This window comes from Sceloporus undulatus, unplaced genomic scaffold, assembly GCF_019175285.1.
Source record: "Sceloporus undulatus isolate JIND9_A2432 ecotype Alabama unplaced genomic scaffold, SceUnd_v1.1 scaffold_18, whole genome shotgun sequence".
Classification (NCBI taxonomy): domain Eukaryota; kingdom Metazoa; phylum Chordata; class Lepidosauria; order Squamata; family Phrynosomatidae; genus Sceloporus; species Sceloporus undulatus.
In genome coordinates this window covers 2342807-2365518 of record NW_024802940.1, presented here as the reverse complement: position 1 = coordinate 2365518, position 22712 = coordinate 2342807, and the positions used below count along the sequence as shown (strand labels likewise).

General features: G+C 40.7%; 1 protein-coding gene across 1 annotated transcript in view; it reads left to right on the top strand.

Moving 5' to 3' along the window:
• Window positions 1–10804: 10804 nt before the first annotated feature.
• Window positions 10805–22712, top strand: part of LOC121917447 (carbohydrate sulfotransferase 9-like) — a 97541-nt gene continuing 85633 nt past the window's right edge. The window contains exon 1 of the mRNA XM_042443429.1: window positions 10805–10927. The gene's annotated coding sequence lies outside the window, so the exon portion shown is untranslated. The remainder of the gene's footprint in view (window positions 10928–22712) is intronic.

Here is a 22712-nt window from a genome sequence, read left to right as displayed (position 1 = left end):
TTTTTCTGCACATATCATTTTGTGCTTCCATTTATCTATAGAGTGTATATACTAGGATAGTTAATGGATGCAGAACCAGCATGGAACTTGATTGGACTGAAGGAAGATGGGAATGATATTTTTATATGCTTGGTAATGTATATGTTTGGTATATATTAATGGTTACTATGCAGATTCTAGTTATCCAATACCAAGAGATTTGTAGCAAACAGAGAGATAGAGGGAGCCATTTAAATTCTGTATAATATACATGGTGCTTAATACCTAACTGAATTTCAATCATTTTGAGCTTAAAATATAAATTTCTACTTTTGTGCAGATTACTTGTCAAAACATTCCTTCACTCAAAATGCAAAAAGCAAGTACTCTCACACAAAAAAAAGTTTTGCAAAGGTTTACCACATACACTTTAAAACACATATTATGCAATCTAAGCATATTTAATCAGAAATAAATCTCACTCAGTTCTCAGAAATTTACCATGTAATAAATGTATTCAGGATTGTAGATAAAATACAATTTTAGAGGTTTATGTATTTTAACTATGTGAGGTTTAGTAATGAAATTAACAAAGGAAAAAATTGTGGCATATTGTTGTCAGGTGTGTTCAAATCAATTCTGACTGATCACAGCCTATTTCTATCAAATTCTGCTACTTTTCTTTCTGACCCCAAACTTCCACTTTAAGGAAACCAGTATAGGAATGGTAACAAGAAAACAAAACTCTTCTTGAAACAATAAATCTGGAACAATTATATGTTTCAGCTGATTCAGGAAAAAAGTAGTTCAGTCTCCAGACATGTTTTTTCTTGTACGGCATATATACTAATGTCTGGATTAGGAAATGCTGTGTCTAATTTTTCTAGTTGCCCAGCATGCTTAACTTCAGGGCTATGCCAATGACTATTATGACAGGTGAACATATCCTCTGTGGTAATATCATAGCAAGACTCAGTGAACCAACATAGAGTTTCTTAAATGGCAATACATTCTTGGGTTTTCTGTTTGATTTTTATTCTCAGTATAAGGCACGTGTTCTCTTTCCTTCTTCAGATACACTTTGAGGCACTGGATGTTTTTTGAAGATTAGCATGAATCTATCTGACACATAGGAAATGTGGATAAATGAAGCCAAAGAGATATGTCTCTTAAGGATGTATTTCTCTTTGTAGTCAGAACTACAGTGTTCTCAGGACTTTCTGAGGAAGTTCAAATGGAAATGTATCCTAACTCCATTAAGTATTTTGGTGTGACTCAATTACATCCAGCAAATGCAACCAACAGCCTCAAAGACCTGCAGATTTCTTTTAAAATCAAGTTGGTCACAGCTTATATTTTTTATTTCTAAATGAAATTTCAAGAGAAGGGCATCTCCAGAACTGAGTATTTTTGCATTAAATTGATAAGGATGGAAGTAATACAGCTAGAAGAAGTGGCTGACAGACCAATACTAATATGGGGACTGACCAATATGAACAGCATTGTTGAACAATTCAATTAGACAAGGTTGGAAAGCACAGAACTGAAAATTAATACCATCTAGCAGCAGTTTAGAAATATCAAGGTCTTTTCTGGCTAAAGGGACCAGTTTAGAATGTTGTAAACTTCAAGATGGAAAAGACTAAATCCTCTTAACTACAAATATAGAAGGCTAACTGCATAACTCAAAAGTGTGGGTTCCTTTTATGAAAGATGGGATGTCTGGCACAATGTCACATTGTGCACTAAGGTAAGAACTCAGTTTTAGTTGGGGTAATTATGTAGCTTCTTAAAATCTTCCTAGCAATTCTAGTTTCATTCTTGCCACACTAAATTGTTATCTATAGCTGCAAGATAAAGTTGAACAATATAAATTTTATCCTGTTGGTTCACTTCTTTCATTGTGGCTGGATGAGGTAATCCCAAGTCATTTGCTTTAGATAAGTGTGTGAGACAGTTTGAAACATGTTAAATGGAAACAATCCACTGATGCGTGATGATTATATTATAGGTATTCTGTGAAGCAGGAATACATGAAGAGGCCAAGATAAAAAACTTCAATAAAATAAATGGATGCATTAAAATGGTTTCTCTATCCATGTGATAAAGGAAACTCAGGTTGTATACTTTTGGAACTAAAGTTTATGGATCATCATTCTCTGCAATGTCTAAAGGAGTAGTGAAGGTTAGAGTTTTTTTAGAGATCTCTGAACTTTTGTTTTGTGTCTCTAGTGTAGCAAATCTCTACATGGCTGATTGTGCATTATTTAACCATTTTATCCCTCAGGCATTTACAGTATTTTTTTATATTAATGGTAAAAAAAAATGTCTGCAAGTAGGCTTGTAAGTCTGTCCATATTCATATTCTGAACTGCAAAACTGTAGCCGTTAAGAAGAGTACTACCAGAAAGCTAATAGTGATAGCAAGATAACAGATTGTGGTCACCTGTCACCAGCATAAGTCCACATGACTCAGAGAATAGTAAGTGTAAGGCTTGTTGGTGCAGAGTTAAGAGATGTTGTGTTATCAAAGGCCAGGAGAACATGTTGCATGTTGGGAAATGTTAAAAATATTGAGCTCACCACAGTGGTGGGAATCATTCAAATGCTTTTCTTTGCTCCTACTTCATTCTTGAAAGCCTTAGCGTGTGATCCTCCTGTGCATGTATACTTCAAAGTAGGTCCCATTGTGTGCAGTGAGACTTCTAGCAAATTGTGCATAAGACTGTAATCTTAGATTCGCTGTTTGTAAATGCTGCTTTTCTGAACTACAGCTGCCAGATAATTTGGATTTGTCACCCCGCCCAAAAAAAGAAATTTTCCAGCTGTTTTGATCAGATCCTCTGTATCCATGGTTTCTTTATCCACAGATTCAAGCATCCACAGCTTGAAAATATTCAAGAAATACAGTGGGCTGTTGGTATCCACTGGGGTTTGGTTCCAGGAATCTCCACGGAAGTCAAAATCTGTGGATGTTCAAATCCTATGAAATACAATGACATAGTAAAATGCTGTCCTTTACACAAAGTGGCAAAATCAAGGCTTGCTTATTGGAATATAGATAGATAGATAGAGAATATTTTCAAGCCGTTGATGCTTGAATCCATAGATAATTTTTTTTGGATATGTTGGGCTGATTGTATATAAATTCCAAAAAGGAAACCTTGATTTTGCCATTTTTTGTAAGGAATACCATTTTACTTTCCATTGTATTTAAGGGAACCTGAACACCCATGGATTTTGGGATCCATTGGCGGGGGGAGTCCTGGAACCAAACTCCAGTGGATACAAAGGGGCCGCTGTACAAGGATTTAATATTAGTCATGGGCCTAGTTTTCCATTACAATTTACCATGGTTTGATACAGCTGTATTTAGACAGAACTGCTTGATTAAATGATCCTTCAGAGAAGTACTGTAATAGCAGCAGCAGCATGTTTATATATCTGTATTTAAGGAATGGGTATTTAGAATTCTTAGCCAGAGAGCTGTATGTCCCAGGATTATATATGACGCAGTCATGGCAGTTGAAGTGGAATCATAGTGCTATAATTGTCCAGTTGAAGATCAGGCAGGCCTACCTGTAATACTCAATTAAAGGAAAGTTAAGGACCAAGCAGATCCTCAACAGTGGCAAGCCCTTCCATCTAACCTTCCCCCCACAGCAAGAGAGAGATGAAGGTTCTTATCATAAGTGGAGAAAGGAATCATGTGGCCCTTCAGACATTGTTGGATTGAAGTTCCAAGCATTCTTCATCATTGGCTAAGGCTGTTGGGAATTACAGTCCAACTGTATTATGTCCCAGTTTATTGGATGCCTGTATAATCTTATGAATAATAAAGGACCATTAAGCAAAGATGCTGGAACAATGTGAATCATCTCATTCTCTGCAGGTGAATGGATATGTCATTTTCTTCTCTATAGAGGGAGATAACAATTCTCTTCTACCACTCCCACAAGTACATCTGGTAGAAATACCTTCTCAGAAGACCTTCTCAGAGGCTGCTCTCCCAGGCTCTGGAACTCTCTTCCTAGCGAGATTAGCTTGGCACCTTCCATGGTGCCCTTCGGGCAGCAGGCAAAAACTTTTTTTCAACAGGCCTTTAGGAACTGACTGTTCATATGGAAAGGGTTTTTAATTATGTTCTGCACTTTCCACATTAGTTGCTTCTCAATGGATATGCTTTTAAATTGCTTTTAAATTTAACTTAATCTGAGCTTTTATTTGCATTTGTTTTAATTTTTGTAAGCCTCCTTGAGTCCCAGGCTCGGGGAAAAGGTGGAATAGTAGCCATCAGCACTACCACAACAGCCCTCCAACCTAGATTCCTTGAAAAATTGGCATCCAGACTGAAACCCGCTGAGCTTTTTTAGTTGCATTTTTCAAAGCTACTTGTGTTTCTCCCTGCCTGCTGTAACTTAATAGCCATTTAGGGCAGTATGGCATGGATTGACAACATCTGGAGATTCACAGAATTCCCACCCCTACCATACAGTGAATTATCACCAAGGTGTCTTTGATTTAGGAGGTGACCCTATGAACAAGGGATGCCTCCCCTGGCCCCTGTCATCACTGTCCTGCTCTGCCCCTGAAAACTCAGAGCTGTGGCTTCCTTTATTGAGTCTATCCACCTGTAATCCAGTCTTTCTCTTTTTCCTACTTCCTCCCACTTTATTGGAAAAGTACCTCTGGGCTTTCCCTGGTTTATTTATTTAAGGAGATTTAAGGACAGAATGATCTAAATCTCGAAAACCACACAGGGAACGGGGTTAAATCTTTCTCTTATACAACAGCCCTGCTCCTCTACCCCAATGCTTTTAATGTTAATAAAACTGCAGATTACACTGACCCATACAATCCACAATGCTATATTTAAGAGGAAGTGTTTGCAAGGTCAAACAGTGTGTTTACATTACTTTCCAAGATATGACATGCCACTCCTGTCAATATAACGTTGTGCAAATATAGTGGCCTCTACAGTGCAGGTTTAAAATGTTTTATCAGAATGTTGTGAGTTCATGTTGTTGGAAAAGTAAGCCTTTCCCCTCAGCATTGTGATTCAAGCGTGGAATAAAATTGCAGATTACACTAACCCATGCTATTCAAAATGCTGCGTTTAGGAAGAAGTCTTTGCAAGGTCAAACAGTGTATTTACATTACTTTCCAAGATATGACATGCCACTCCTGTCAATGTAATGTTGTGCAAATATAGTGGTCTCTACAGTTCAGGTTTAAAATGTTTTATCTGAACATTGTGAGTGCATGTGCTCGGAAAAGTAAGCTTTTCCTTTCAGCATTGTGACTCAAGTGTGTAATTTAAAAAAAAAAAAACTGAACTTACTTTGGTTCTCTCCATGAACTTTTTCCTTTTGTTTTTCTCTTTCAACCTGTTTCTATAAATGGATTAGCAGAAAATTCTAGTATGGTTTTTAAAAGCTACTGGCAGATGCTTTCGAATTAATTTCTGACATGTCCAGGTAGTGCTGGGAAAGATCTTTGTTTAACACCCAGAAATGTTGGCCACTAGACCTGCAATGAAAAGAGAGAAAATAATTCCTATTTTGCTCCAGATTTCTCCCAAAAAGAGAACTGTGAGCTTCTATGCAGCAACTGAGACCTTGGCAAGGAATCTGGATTGCAAATTGATTGATAGGGAGTTAGTCAGAAATCACCCACTTAACCAAACGAGTTCAAATCTGCAAGGTCAGATGAACTGCATGAAATAGGTGTTTATGAACCACATTCCAGGGTATATTTACACTGTAGAAATAGTACATGTTTTAACTGTCATGGCTCCTTCCTACAGAATCCTGAGATTTATAGTTTGGTGAGGTGCTAGCACTCTTTGGCAGATAAGGTGAAAGACCTTGTGAAACTACAAAGCCCAGGATTCTATAGGAGGGAGCTACAGCACTTAAAGTGGTGTGAAACTGCATTGCTTCTATAGTGTAGAAATGAATTTGTAGAGAAGAAATCATGTGAAACTAATTTTGTATCTTTTCTTTTTAATCAGGTCACTGGTGGGAATGTTGTGGATGACATTTCTCTGGATTTCAGCAAAGCATTTGATAAGATCCCCCTTGACATTTTGATGAGCAAACTGATATAAATGTGAAATACATGCGAACACTGTCAGATGAAACCATAATTTCTTGGAAAACCATGCTCAAAGAATTGACATCAATCGATGTGCTACAAACTGGAGGGAAGTCTTGAGTGGAAAACCTCAGGGCTCTATCCTAGAGCCTTTCCTGTTCAACAATTTTATCAGTAACGTAGGAGTGTGCAGACTGCCTTCAGCTGCCTTCAACTGTACCAGATGGGGCTGTTGCAACCTCCTGGCCTTTCCAGGGCGCAAAAAGGAGTTACAAAAAGCAGCTCCTTTTGTACCATGGAAAGGGTGTATTAGCTGTATTGCTGTGACTTTAAGGCACTCCTTTGGTGCAGCGTCATTTGGCATCATGCCACAATGTGGATGCCAAGCCCAGGGATGTAGCTAAGATTTTAGGAAGGGGGGGTGGGTCCAGACTAAGTGCCACCATTATAATGGGGCTTGGGTGTGGCGTCGCAGCAGCACACACCATTCATTTTTCTAATGGAAGGGGGATCTGGATCCCAAGAACCCCCCCCCCCCTTGGCTACATCCTTGCCAAGCCCCAACTCCACCCCTAGACTGGTCTTAATGGCTGGTATGCACAACCCCTTAGATGACAGGAGTGGAGGGAATCCTTATCATGTCTGCAGTTGACACAAACCTGGGAGGGGTGGCTAACACACTGGAAGATAGGGACAGAATATAAAATGGCCTAGATAAACTAGAAAATTTGGTAGAAATTAATAAAAACAAATTCTACATTTAGGCCACAAAACCCCAATGCACAGAATAAGAGATACATGGCTCATCAGTACTACATGCAAAAAGACTTTAGGATTATTGTTGAACATAAGCTAACAGTGTGATGCTTCAGCTGCATTAATAAAAGCACAGTTTCCAAGTCAAGGGAAATAACAGTACCTCTATATTCTGCATTGGTCAGGCCCCAACTGGAGTACTGCTTTCTAGGTGCCTCATTTTAAAAAAGATATAGACATGTTGGAGGGAGTTCAGAGGAGGACAATAAGGCAGATAAGAAGTATGGAAAACAAAACATATGATGAAAGTTTGAAGGATCTAGGCATGTTCAGCTTGGGATAGAGAAAACTGGGATTTGTAGTTCAGAGAGGCACTAGAGGTCTGGATGAGAGTTCTAAATACCCCTCCTTAAACTATAAATTGCAGGGTTTCAATGGATGGAAGTGTGACAGTTCAAGTAGAATCACAGTGCTATAAATGTGTGATGTGAAAGTGTCCATAGTTACCCAATTCTGCAATTCTATGTAACATTTCTGGGCAAAAGCTGTAGTAGGGCATCATTTTCAGTAAGCACACAGAGGATTGTGCTGCAAAAACTTTGTAACCTTAGAAAGAATAAGCTCATACAAGATCAGATTTGCAAGCTGCAGCAACAGTAACCAGATGATCTTCTCTATTTGGAAAGTAATTGATACAGAAAAAAGAAATTGATCCCTGGCCAGAATAATTCATGTATGGTTACTGGGGTGAGGAGTATATCACATACTTTACTATGACATAAGAGACATGCAACCATTTTAAAAATAAAACAGAAACCTCCCCCCAAAATGAAATCAACACATTTATTTAAAATAAAATCAGCACATTGAATCAGCTTAGTTGTATGTATATAGACTGGATGTTTGTATCTGAGCCATTTTTGCTTTGCTTTGAAATAAATGGTTACATGTTCATACATGCTCTTACATGCTTTCAAAACAGTTTTACACAAAGAAACTACTTTCCCTTCTACCTGTCCATTAAAATCAAAGAAAAAGAACAGAACATTGAAAGCAAACATAAACAACCAGACAAAAGCCTCTCCTAGACAAAGGACAGAGACAAAGCACAAGGAGTTAAATCTTTAAAATGCAATATAACTAAAACTACACAAATGTAAAAATTCCTTCATCATCCAAAATAATTTATTGTTTTTGTATGGCAAATGTGCCGTTTCAGACTGAATTGTGATGTAGGTGAAAGGAGAATAAATAGTTCTGATCTCAGCAGGATGAAGTTTTGCCAAGAGTATCGTGGCCAACAGACTGCCATTTCTATACATTGTTGAGAAGTGAGAGATACAAATGCTTTGGAAATCCACTACCATATTTCTCTCTGCCTGGAGTGAAAAAGATTAAGGGATAACAGGACAACAGCTTCCTGGAGGCTGTTATAACCAGGAGGGAAAACAACAGAGGGAAGGCCAAGGGCAAGAAACACAGGACTGGAACTACTACTGTATTGTGATTCATTTTGGACTATGAGAGCAAGAAAATTTTGTTAACTTTAAATTATAGAATGGCTCCAATACCATGGAATGGAACCTTTTCCTTCTCTTCTTCGCAGAAATCCAACACACACCCATTTGAAAATAATATCTATTGAAGAGAATGATATGTTTTCCTGCATAAACATAGTCAGATTTCTTTACAGGTTTCAACCCAGTTGGTAATCCCACTTGGGCCAAACAGTGTGACATTACATGTCTCAATGTTGGACTAAGACTCCAAGAGATCAAAATCCCTGCTCAGCCGTAGAAACTCACCAGTTGACCTTGGTCAAGTCACACCCTCTCAGCCTCAAAGGACAACCACAAACCTCCTTTGAATAAATCTTGCAAAACACACAAACAAAACCACGTGGGGATCATCATGTTGGAGATGAAATGAAGATACATAACAGCAAATCCCAATGCCTGCAGACCCTTTAAAATAATTATTTTATTTTATTTTAAATATAGCAATTTGTTCTGTGGGCCTTACTCTGTGAGGAATGGCAATTGGTTCTTTAAATCTTTAAAGGTTTCAACCCAGTTGGTAATCTCAGTTGGGCCAAACAGTGTGGCCAGTGATAATTCTGTCCTGCAAATAACTGCAAATAACAAAAACAAAGTCAAGGAAATTTAATGTCCATTTGCAATTCAAAGAAGATGTTTCCTTGGAATCCTGCATGTCCCTTTCCTTTGTGAAGCCACAGGCTCCTAAGTAGGTAAAGAACACTGAATTTCTCAAGATGTCTTCATGTTTTGCATCAGGAAAACTTTAGGTGGTGTAGAAGCAAAGTATGCCACTCAGTCCCAATATTAGAAAAAAATTGCTTTAGCTTTGTTGGCGGCAGAAGCCTCAGATGGCAAGGTCCCAGTGCACTGGCCCTCTTCATAGGATTCCCCTGTGATGGCTAAAATGCGGTATCTTGAAATCCCCCCCAAAATTAGAGGCAGCTGTGTTTGGCCACATAGTGAATCCAATAACATCCAAACAATGATACCTTTATCGGGCCAACCAAAATACACAATTACATGTTGCAAGCTTTCGAAGTCACACAGGCTTCTTCATCAGGCAAACAAGAAAAAAGAAAGAAACCAAAGATATTAGTCCTAGGCCTACATTTTCTGTTTCTGGTCTTAGTTCACATGTTAGGAAGGGTACCTGCAGGCTGGTAGCAATTGATGGTTACAATGATTTAATTAGATTTCAGTATTGTTATGTGAGAATGATTATATTGTTTTTTTGGGGGGGGGGGGGTCGGACTATGTAGCCATGTTCTAGGAGAGTTTATTCCTGATGTTTCACCAGCATCTGTGGCTGGCATCTTCATTGTCTGAAGATGCCAGCCACAGACTCTGGTGAAAAGTCACAAATAAACTTGTCTAGAACATGGCTACATAGCCTGAAAATACCTCCAAAACACTATGGATGCCAGTTGTGAAAGGCTTTGACATCACAATTATTATATTGTTTTGAGGATATATTGTATGTATTTTATTATGATTGTAAGCCGCCTTGATCACATCAGAGAGGCGGGATAAAAATAAAATTATTATTATTATTATTATTATTATTATTATTACTTGGGGAACCCCTGGCTTAAGAAGATTAGATGTGAAAAGGATCTAGGAGTCCAAGTGGACCACAAGTTGAACACGAGCAGGTAAAAAGGCCAATGTGATTTTAGGCTGCATCAATAGAAGTATAGTGTCTAGATCAAGGGAAGTAATAGTGCCACTCTATTCTGCTTTGGTCAGGCCCCACCTGGAATATTGTCAATTCAAAAACAATTCAAAAAGGATGTTGAGAAATTGGAGTGTGTCCAAAGGAGGGCAATAAAATGGTGAAGGGTCTGGAAACCATGCCCTACAAGGAACGACTTAGGGAGCTGGGGATGTTTAGCCTGGAGAAGAGACGGTTAAGAAGTGATATGATAGCCCTATTTAAATACCTGAAGAGATGTCATATTGAGGAGTGAGCAAGCTTGTTTTCTGCTGCTCCAGAGAATAGGACCCGGAGCAATGGATGCAAGATACAGGAAAAGAGATTCCACCTCAACATTAGGAAGAACTTCCTGACAGTAAGGGCTGTTCAATAGTGGAACAAACTCCCTCAGAATGTAGTGGAGTCTCCTTCCTTAGAGGTCTTCAAACAGAGGCTGGAAGGCCATCTGTCAGGTATGCTATGATTGAGAGTTCCTGCATGGCAGAATGGGGTTGGACTGGATGGCCCTTGTGGTCTCTTCCAACTCTTGGATTCTAAGTAACAGAAATAAATTTTGGGGGGAAAAAGAAAGGGGGGTGTTTGAGGAGCAGTGGTGTCACAGACACATGCACACACCCCTGTTGTGTTCCAGACCCCGCGCCCCCTTAGTGACAGGGCTGGGCAGGAGGAAGGCAGCAAGGCAGCCAGCCAGAGGCTCCCTCCTCCGCCTTGCTCTGCCCTGGAAGCAGCCACCGCCGGAGCCGCAGCCCTTGAGAGTCCCAGGCTGCCGAAGGAGAGCCCAGCAGGAGGAGAAGGAGCTCGGGCCCCTTGGAAGTCTCCCTCCAGGCTCCTTCTTCTCAGGCAGGTAAGGGAGCCCCTCCCGAGCCCCAGGCAGACTCTCTCCTAGAGACTCTGGGCTTCTGGGGGAGGGGGTGGGGGGTGCCTTCCAGCCACTTTCCGACTTGGCTCGAGCCCCTCCTGGGCTTTCCCTGGCAAGGCTGCTTCCGAGCCCGAGCCCTCTTTGATAATGATCCAAAACGCACTGCAGAAATAACCCAGTTCGAGACCGTTTTAACTGTCCTGGCTCTAGTGCAAAGGGGATCCAGGGGACTGTCGTTTATTGTGGCCCCAGAGTTCTGCTGGCTGGGAGAGGGGAGCTAAAAAGTCTCGCAGAACTACGGCTGCATCCACACTGGAGAAATAACCCGGTTTGGGACCGCTTTAAACTCTTTGTCTGGCTCAAGGCTATGAAATTCTGGGAGTTGGAGTTTGTTGCCCACAACAAACGCCAACTCCCAGAATTCCATAGCCTTGAGCCAGACAAAGACTGGGGGGGCTGCTAAAGGCAGAGGAAAGCGCTTGCTTCACCCACACATCTGTGTGCCAGGAGTGCCACCACTGAAGGGGCCAGGGTTTGAATCCTGGCTCAGCCACTGAAACCGACCTTGAGCGAGTCACACTCTCTCAGCCTCAAGGGTGGCTTTGGCAAACTCCCTCTTCTGAACAGAATTTGCTCAAGTTCGCCTGGTTTGGGAGAAACTCCCAAACTTGGGAAGTGCTGAGCAAGGTTGGCTGAAGCAAAAAAAGCCTCCTCTTGACAATCTTGGGAATGTTGTTGTTGTTGTTGTGTGCTTTCAAGTGGTTTCTGAGTCTAAGGTTCTGGTGAACCTTTCATGGGCGTTTCTTGGCAAGATTGTCCAGAGGAGGTTTGCCATTGCCTTCCCCTGAGGCTGAGAGAGTGTGACTTGCCTAAGGATTTAAAAAAGAGGGAGAGAGGGAGGGAAAAGGTGTCCTACCCACCCACCCAACCTCTTCCTCCCCGATTCGTGTGAGTGCATTTCTCTTTCTGGGTATATTGGTGGATATAGTGGCAAAGCATTATATATTTCTCTGTTTTTAATCGTACTGTTTTTTAATGTTGCAAAGCCGCTCCAAGTCCCAGTTCTGGGAAAAGAGTATAAGTATTATTATTATTATTATTATTATTATTAAAGAGTACTATTTTTAATGGGGTGGCCTCTCTGCTATTTGGGGCTCTGATTCCATCAGCCCCCACTGCTAGTCAGCAATAATGGGAATTGCAGTCCAACAACAGCTGGAGGGCCACCTGTTTGTAAAGGCCACACGAATGGGGTTTTACGTGGTCTCATTCCACCTAAACATCAGGAAAACCTTCCTGACCATAAGAGCTGTTCCACAGGGGGCTGCCTTGGAGAGCCCTGGAGCCTCCTTCTTTGGAAGTTTTCAGCAGAAGCTGGATGGCCATCTTGACTCAATGGTGTCTTCCCAAATGTTAGGGGATGGACTGGATGACCCTTGGTGTCTCTGCCAACTCTGTGATTCAATGGAGTTTATCCCACGAATGTCCCGGGGGAAAAATCACGTAATTATGCGTAACGATTTCACAGGATGACACACAAAACCCACCATTAAAGTGGTCACAAAGAAGCCTTAAGGTGCATCTTTTTACTTTTGGAATTTCAGTGACAATGCATTTCCAATATCACTTTTTTTGTGCAATTGTGTGTGATAATCATTCACGTAGTTACTCACCATTTCCACTTTGTTTGCGGGATGCTTTAAATGCACTTTAATCTCTCTTTAATGTCGAAATTAGCCCCAGTGTGATAAACTCCTATGACTTTCATTTTGTTTGTACATGTTGTGGGCCTGCCCCTGAGTCCACAGATAGACCTGAGGCAAACCAATTTGCCTCATCTCCATTCCCTTTTCTTCCCAGTCTTCTGTATTCCTACCCTGTGCAAGAAGAGCAGAGTGGGAAAGCTCTCTCAGGGGAGTCTATTTTGTTAGTGATGATGATGATGATGGGATGTAAATTTGGAGGAATTAATAGGGCACTCCTGAGCATGTCTGGAGTTCTTTCTGGAGCTTCTGAATAGCCAAGGTGGGTTGTTACCTCACGTTTGTAGGAGGTGGTAAGGCAAGGATAACTTGATCTATGGCACTTGACTGTCCTCCCCCCCAAAGACAGCTTCCAAACCATCAACAGTTAAAACATGAAAAGTTGAAAGTTCAGCACAATCCTCAAGCAGAGCTAGTTGAGATATTTTAATAAGTGGAAGGACAGGCAACAGGATTTGTGTTGTTTTTTTAATGATAGTTGGACTGAGTGACTTGTGGGTTATTTTTTGACTCCTTTGGAATTCCAATATGCTGAGGGTTAGAATATGGTTAATATTGTGTGAAGAATTAGGTTTAATGTTTAATACTTGTGTTTTTTGAAACCACTGTGAATTCCAGTGTTCTCAGATTTTAAAAAAGTTACAACCATGCAGTGTCAATTACTTTGGCATCCAGGTTCATCAGAAACCCCAGAAAGAGACACTTGTTTTTAAAATTGTGATATGTTACATTAAGAAAGACAGCGAGGTGTAATGGTTTGAGTGCAGGACTAAGACTCGAGAGACATGGGTTCCAATCCCCACTTGGCCATGGAAGCCTATTGCATGACCTTGGGCAAGCCACACTCTTTCAGCCTCAGAGGAATGTAAGGGCCAACCCACTTTGAACAAATTTTTCCAAGAAAGCCCCATGATAAGTTCACCTTAGGGGCGCCATAAATCAGGAATGCCTTGAAGGGACACAACAACAATCATGTTTCTACTCTTTTCTAGAATAAACAGTCAGTTCCTTCAACCTTTTCTTAACAGCAGTTTTTTTCACTGATCATCTTTGCTACCTTCTGCACATGGTTCAGATTTACCACTGAGCATCTTTGTTACCTTCTGCACATGTTTCTTTTCTGTCCTGTCTTGTCTTGTGGAGAAACCAGAAGGGGATATTTCATTCGGGGTAATATTGAAATGTGGTGCTGGGGGAAAGTTCTACAATGGAATAGGCCTGAGAGCCTGATCTAAGTGAAGATGACTAAACTGAGGTCCTCATACTTTGGACATATCATGAGACAATATGACTCACTGGAATGATGATAATTCTTGGCAAAGCAGAAAAAAGAGACCACACAGCAAAAGTCAACAAAGTGAATAAGTAATAAAGCACAATAAAGTAGAACTCTTACTTCTGGCTAAATGTGCCTTGTCCCAGAACGGGGTGTAGTTCCTTCCTCCCAAGAGTTTTCCCACTGCTGAACACTGATGCATGTTACTACTACAGCATAAGCTTTATTTATGGTAAATAATGTAGCAGATAGTACACAGCAGGGAAACATTCCAGCCCTTTTGCTGTTAAGGTCCAGCACTCCTTACCACCAATGGTAGCATTGAGCCACTACACAAATATTAGCCAATCTTATCCTTACAGCTGGCAATCAAAAGCCCTATCAAATAGAGAACCTGGAACATGCTTAGGTCAAGCAAATAGAAGATAGAATTTCAAGGATTATATAGTGTAGAAACAAACTACTCTGAGGCTAAGAAAGAGGCTAACTTGTCCACACTTGTCACCCAGTGTGTTTCCATTGCTGGTGGCGGTTTGAACCCTGGTCTCCTGGAGTTCTAGTCCAACACTCAAACCACCACACCAGGAAGCACTCAGTTGTAATCCGTTCCTTGCCATCTGGACTTTCTGCCAATAAAATATGATTGTAGCAAGGGACAATTTTATACCTTTTATACTGTAACCCTAACTTTTTATAATTATGGGAGTATAGTTTAATTAAATAGCAGAGGAGGGGTATCACATGGTTAAGTGCTGTTTCATAATGCATCTGGTGCTCAGTGATGTGTGTGTGGAGGTGATAATGAGGTGGACAGGATGAAAGTACGTTTAGTAGAACAAGCCATTGGTTTGTAGGAATCAGATGTGTATGTGTGCTGTTTGTGTACCAGTAATTAAAATTTACTGGTAAATGGGAAGGTAAATGTTATTTTTCAAATTAGTTGTTTTGGGTGGCCTTACTGTAATGAGCCAGCATGGTATAGTGGGTTGAACAATGGCCGAAGACTTAGTACTGAGGATTTTGTATGGTATGGTATGGGAAGGCCTTAGTGTGGAGTGGTGGAGATACCATGGTTTACTGCACCGGGTGACACCAACAATAGTAGGGAGGTAGTGAATTTCCGCCCACAAACTGTGTTCATTTGTGTTTTGGGGTACTACTTCCCCTCCCTGGCCTCATGCCTTCAGTCCCTTGCTTGACCAAAAAGTTCCATGAAGGTTGCAAGTGTCATGTTTCTGCCTCTCTTGAATTTGTCAAAGGAAAGTGGTGGTGGTGGTTGGGACACTTTTTTGAAGCTTATGGGCTGATCCCATACTGATCAAGCTGGGGACAGGGCAGGTTCATCACTTCACTGCAAATTCAGTGGACTTTCTTGGAGAAGGCACTAGTCATTGCAGGATGACAACAATAACAATAACTGACCTGCTTTACAAAGTTATCTGCATTATTGAGTTAACATCTGAGATGGTGTATACAAAAATTCCAGTTAATTTTTCATGGTTTCAACAGAGACAATGATTTTTTGGCACACTAGATATATTAAAACCTTGGTTTTCAACATAGCCACATACACAAAAGGATTCCCCTCATGCCTAGTTTACAAGAATATTTTACTGGTCCTCACCTTCATCCAGTGCACTACATTTCTTTCACTGCACATGTGTTTAACTCTGCTTATCTGAGGTGCTTTGTATGTCTGTCTACAGTTGCTTCATTCCATGTGTCTGATGGATATGCTAGCATTTTTCTTTCCAGTTAGTCTCACAAGGCGGTTTGTTCAAACATATAGCTGTGTTAGTCTGTAGAATCAGTAATGCATCTGAGGAAGTAGACTAAAGTCTACAACAGCGCATGCTGCCAATTTCTTTCTTTCAGTTAGTCTCAAAGGTGCTACAAGATTTCTCTAAGGTGGCTTGTTGTTGATGTTGTTAACAGACCTCTAGTCAATCCCGACTCATGGTGACTCTACTGATGAGACAACTCCAAGACTCTCTATTTTCCACTGCTCTGCCTAGGTCCTGAAAATTTATAACTGTGACATCCTTAACTAGCATGCAATCTTCCTCTCTTTCTACATCCCTCCACCTTCCCCAGCATTTTTGTCTTTTCCAATGAGTCTCACGATCTGACCAAAGTATAACAGCCTCAACTTTGTCAATTTGGCTTCCAGGGAGATTTCAGGCTTGATCTGTTCTAGGATGCACTCAATTCCTTTATCTCTTTTTGTGTTAGTATAGACCAATACCTCTATTTCTTTGAACTCACGATCTGACCAAAGTATAACAGCCTCAACTCAAGTCCTAGACTTGATTTCATGGAGCTGTACTAGCCAGGTATGTCTACAGTCCTCTAGCTCTTACTCTATGGCTTCATTACAAAGATTTCAGGATCTCTCCCCATCAGTAGCATCCTATCAATATTATTTCCTCAAAGCTGAGCGTTCTTCCCCCCCTCCCACCACCACCACTAAGTATTTGTTGAATGATACTGATTGCTTTGATCTCTTAAATTTGTGTACTTCTCTTAGGGATTTTGGGCTGAAGTTCTTGTTTCTATAGAATTTTCACAACTGGGAATGAGCCTAAATTGTCCTTTCCAAAAAAACCAAAAGTTTGTTTGCAGTGATGGTTGTCACTCAAAGTCCTTGTCTTGGGATCGAGGCTTGACAGAGATCAGTGGAAATGTGGCAGATGTAATATGTGCATTTCTCTCACATATTGTGAGTATGCACATAACCTCTATTACAGTATAAACAAGAGACTGGAATGGTTAAGCCATTGCAGAAAACTCATAAAAGTAAGTTTTTTATAGGCTTCAGTATGGAATGTGAAAGTTATTGAACTTAAACATTCCAGTCATCCTGCTTTAAAAGGAAGTCACTTTGACTCCTTCAAGTACTGTTGGGCAACAAAGTCAAATGTTTAGTCCTAGAGCAAAATTATGTTAATGTTATTTGGACATAAGTGACAATCTTTCTGAAATACTGTCAAGACTGCAGAAAAAGGACCTGTGAGAATTGTGCTTTTTGGAGAATTCAATCACTTTGATTATCTCCTTTTAAATTATTTATATTTTGGAGAAGATTTAAGAACTGAACATTTGAAAGTAAACTATGGGGCCATTCACATTACAATTTACCCCGGTTCTGAAATCGATTCTTGCATGTGAAGTTCATATTCACCCCGAATCCCCCACAAGTGAATCAGAGGCTTGCACACCCGTTCCGTGGCAAATGCCCCTTAGAGCGGTTTAAAAGAAATCGGCGCAAATAGCGTTTCTTTTGAGAAACCCCGGGTTCTGTGGAATATGAACTTGCCCCCGATCATGACCGGGGCAAATTGAGGGAGGGATTTAGGTCAGAGAGTGGGCAAAGGGCAGGTCATTCCCTCCCATCATCAGAAGGGAGGGGGGAGGAGGAGGAGGAGGAGGAAAGAGCCAAAAAAATGGGGAATCTGGATGCAGAGGGGTGACTTTTGGGCTGCAGAGGGCTTCAGAGAGAGGTGGGGGTGGAGAAAGTGATGAAGGAGGAGGAGGAAGAGGAGGAGGAGGATGAAGGAGCTGGGGGAAAGAGTCAATGGGCATCTCCGAGGAAGGAGAGGGTCTGAAGGAAGGAGGAGGAGGAGGAGGATTTCCAGGGGGAATTGGGTTGCGGGGCTACACTGGGGCATGTAGGGAAATCCAGCTGCAGCAGAAGCAGCCTCTTCTATTTCTGATAATTTCCCTTTGATGTGTATTTTTTTAAAATTATTTTTGGCAAAAAATGTGCATGTTCTTGGCAATAGATATACAGATATATAGATAGATGGGAGCCGGAGCAAGGGTCATTTCAGGGCAGTGTGGGGTGGGCAGAGCAAGGCAAGCCTGCTCCTATCCATCAGGGAACCTTTTACCTTGATGTGTATTCTTCTTAAAAATCTTTTTCTATTGGTCTATTATATGCGCATAGTATTTCTTGGAATGATGCTGTATTGCCCGAATGCATTTACCAATCGAATGTGCAACTGGGCAATTGATACAGTTTTGCTAGGGCAGGCTATTATTCCTTGGAATGAACTGGGATGAATGTTACCAACTGCATGTAATGTCTTTTCCACTATGGTTAAATTGACAAAGGATACAGCTTTTGCTCGGAATCAGGGTCATAGTTAGGGAGGCCAAAAAAGCATCCTTGTTCTGCATTCTGAGGTGAGGAATTAATATTATTGACCATTATTTTATTATTACCTGTGTATGAGGCATTTGGGATGGCAATGATCATGGGGGATGGATACGGATGCATTAACTGAATTTTGGGGGTTGAAAATGAGGCCAGGGGGAGAGATCATAACCTTGCACCCCCCCCCCACACACACAAAGAGGTTTTATTTGAAAAAGGTGCCGCACTTTGGGGCCATCTTGTGCATGGCTCTTTAAAAAAGGAGGTGGAGGACACTTCCGAGCTCCTGCAACTGTCACCTATGACAATTGCTGATTTGACAGCAGGGCGCCTAAGTTTAAACCTGATAAGGCATTCGGGTTAAAAAATGCCCCTCAATCGGTAGTGGGCACTTGCTAATGGAGAGATTCGGGGAAGAGGCATCCGAATCAGCCCAGTTCCTTCCAGATTTTTGATGCCAGTGTGAATGGGGCCTATGTAGCAACTGCTTTAAAAAGAGCCCAACTTTAGTTACACAGATGAAATTGCTTGGGGCTGTAGGTCTATACTTTACTTGGAAATAAGTCCCATTGACCTCAATTGAATAAACTTTTTGAGCAGACATGCAGAATATTGTGCAGTAAACTAGATGCCATGGTTTTCCAGAATGTGAGCCATGTTACTCTTGCAACACCAGTGACTATATGGCATCTTAAAGGCTAAATATATAGATACTATTCAGTTGATAAAGCCACCTCTAGTATTCCTTGCCCAAGAAAATCCTATAGAATTCATGGGGTTGCCATAAGTCAACAGGCAACTTGACAAACCAAGTGTTTGTTGAGTTAGAGTAAACAAATGCAACAGTAATTTGCAGTAGTATGTGTCTTAAGAAATATCACAGTTTTTTGATGCCCTACAAGAGTTTTTTCTTGTTGTCATCAAAATAGTAGCTGTTCAATATTTTTATCCACACACAAACAATATTTTAATTTCCTTGGTTTTTTTTTTCTTATTTCAGTTAATTTATATGTTTATATTTTAAATTAAGACTAGGACTCGAACTTTTGCTCAGTTTCATAGCTTTTTGATCTGCCAAATAGTTGCCCCTGTTTGGGCAAGTGATAATTTTTTAACATGTGTGAATGAATTTTAAAAAAATGTCCTTTAATCTTCAAAATAACTGTTCAAAACAATGTAAATGTCATTGATTAAAATTCATGCTAGCATTTATTTACTAAAGTAAAGAAGTTTTCTAAAATTCTTTACTATTAAGCTACTTTTTTCACTGTCCAAGCAATGATCCTATTTTTAAACAGTGTCTTACAGGGAAGAAGTTTTCATTTTCATTTTCATTCTAATGCAAGTTCCATTGAATTTGGTGGGACTTCTTCCCAAGGAAATGCACATAGCAAGGGTGGTTTGCATCTGGGTCTGAATCTCATGCCCCTTTTTACACAATACCACTGTTTGTCGATTTTCCTGCTTTTATTTGTTTTTGACCCACTTGTAAAATTCTGAAATTTACTTCCTAGGCTTAGGCTGCATCTGTGCTGTAGAAATAATGCTGTTTGAAACTATCTAACTGTCATGGCTGAATGCTATGGAATTCTGGGATTTGTCATTAATAAGAGAGCACCAGATGTCTTTGACAGAGAAGACTAAATGTCTCAAAAAACTACAAACCCCAGAATTCCATAACATTGAACCATGGTAATTGAAGTGTTGTCAAATTGCAGTATTTCTGCAGTGGAAATGCAGCCCTAGCTAAAGGTGGTAAAAATTTAAACTGAAAATATGCTAGTATTTTTAGTCTCATCCTTTTGACTTTGGCATGCCTAGCCATTAGAATTCAGCCCCCAAGAACTCTCTGAAATGAAATTCAGCCTGTGGACTGAAAGAGGTACTCCACTTTGATGTAGAGGATGGGAACTTCAGGGACATGTAGCAAATGTCTGTGGAGAAGTCTACTTAAAGCTCCATGAAAGGTTTCTGCACTACACTCTTATAGTACTTCTATTCCACTTCAGTTGCTCTGGCTGCATCCTGTTGCATTCTTGGATTTGCAGTTGAGGAAGGGGGCATTTAGAAATCTCAGTCAGAGAGCTCTTAGGCCACACTGAACTACAAAAAAACAGAGTGCAACAGGAGGCAGCCAGAGCAGTAAAAGTGGAATAGCAGCACTATAAGAGTGAAGTGTGGTAATGTGCTAAGTCTTCACTTGCTTTATTTTTGCAAGCAAATATGCCCGAGGGCTGAAGCTTATTTCATGTATGCAAGAATGAAAAATATCGAAGGTTTCCTTCCTACTTAGTGACATAAGAATTGTACAAATTTATTTAGCATTATTCTCGTAAAACATCAATGTGTGCAAATATTTTTTTGTTGTTGTTCAAAAGACCTGGATTTTTATTTTGCTGGGGGGGGGGGGGGCATTTTTGTGAAGAGAATAGCATCTTTTGCATGGGATATCCTTTATGATAAAAGACCTGATGTGCAAATAAATAAATAAATAAATATCTCACAGCAGTTGACCATTTCCTCAACAGCTAGGTATCTCAGCATGCCAAGACAGCCTGTCTTGCTGAGGACATTTATATTTCTAGAGTGAAGAGAGTGAGACTGTGCCTCCAACCTCCCCTTCTCTGCTGGCTGCTTCCATGATCCTTTGTACTTTGAGAACAAAATTCTGGAGCGGGATTCTTTCCTTGTTCAGCTGAATGCATGAAGAGTTCCCCTTCAGACCTCTACATCTGTGCAAGAAGTCTGGATATGTCTGTGAAATTGACAAGACTATTGTGGGAGTGGGCTGAAGCCCTGTTCTCCTTCCATACTTTGTCTCAGCATGTGAGAGGAAACTTCTCACAAGTCCTTGTATCCAGTAGTTGTAGCTTACTCTTTAGTAAGTGTATCTCTGGAGACTGTTCCACCCAGGAATCCCAGCGGGAGAGATGTGGATCTAAAACAAGGAAATGGATTTTTCCTGGGTGCGATAATCTCCTTTTATAGTAGTTTAAATCCACTTCACTCCCTGGACAAAGAGGGCAGCTCCAGTATACTTCATTTAACAAAGAGATCTGTTCCCGAGCATTATTCTTTAACAGAAAATGTGATATCACAGGCAGAGCACATACCTGTTCTGTTAAAACAGCTTCATTGGCTACCCATGCATTTCAGTGGTCATTCAAAGTGCTGCTCAGGAACTGTAAAGTCCTATATGGCATAGATCCAGTCTTAAGACTTTCCAGTCTTAAGATGCACAGAGGAGGGCTTCCTATTGAGTCTTGTCACCATCTCAGGCTTGTTTGGTGAGAACATGGGAGAGTGACTTCTCAGTGGCTCTACCCACCCTCTGAAATTCTGCCGCATTCCTGCTCTCCTTTCACCAATAGGCAGACCTTTTTGTTCTAGGGGGCTTTTAATGTGTATTTGCAAGGGGGCTTCTTAGCGGTTGAGGTGGTGTGTTTTATCATTTGTATGCTATTTAATGATTTTATATTGTTTATAATGTATTGTGTTAATATGATGGTTTTAATTGTGTTTTGTTTTTAGCTAATGCTTTTTATGAGCTGCCCTGGCTCCCAATCCACAAAGAAGATGCTATATTAGTTAGTTCATTAAATAAATAAGTACGATGGAAAGGATAGGGATAAGATTGTACACCACAAAACAAAAACAAAACTCCAAAACCGTTAAGCATGTTTCGGGAAATATTTTATTCACAAATAACAAGTAAACAGAAACATTTTGAACTTTCTAGAGATCACTTGAAAGCTTCTCTAAACTGTTTCGAGAGATCTTTCCCCCCTTATGTTTCCCCATTCTTATTTTTGGTGCATTTTGATGGCCTAATGGACAGATCTGTTGCTTTTTACCATGCTGAGGGGAGGCAGTGCTTTCACGGGGGGGGGGGGGGGGAGAAAGACCCTCCAGGGATCCCCTCCAGATCCCTGCCATGCTTAGATCACCCGATCCAGGTATGGCAGGGGAGAAAAAGACTCCCACGGGTCCCCTCCAGTCCCCCTGCCATCCTTGGATTACCTGATCCAGGCATGGCAAGGAAGAGAAGGACCCCCGTGGGTTCCCTCCAGACCCTCGCAGGTCCCCTCCAACTCCCTGCCATGCTTAGATCGGGTGATCCAGGCAAGGCATAGGGGAGAATGACCAAGCATGATAGGGATCTGAAGGGGACTCGCGGGGGTCTTTCTCTCCCCTCCTGCCATGCCATGCCATAGATATATTTAAAAAAAAAATTCAGATAACTTGATTCATTTTCTATTAATTTAATTTAAACAAACAAACACATGCACCCATAGGTTGCACCACAAGCACAAAGGCAGTGCTGAGAGAGGAGGGAAGGGTGGATCTACCAAAAACTAAGGAGGGATGGTAAACGCCCCTCTATCACTAGTCCCTCCCCTCCAGAATGATACAATTCAGATCCATCATTCCCATTTGTTGAACACGCTCCAGAACCAATTCTTTCCAAAAGAACCACCAAAGAACTAGTGACAGGAAAGAGCTCTTCTTCTTCTTTTTTCTTTCTTTCTTTTTTTTCTTTTTTCTTTTCTTTTTTCTTTTTCTTTTTTTTTTTTT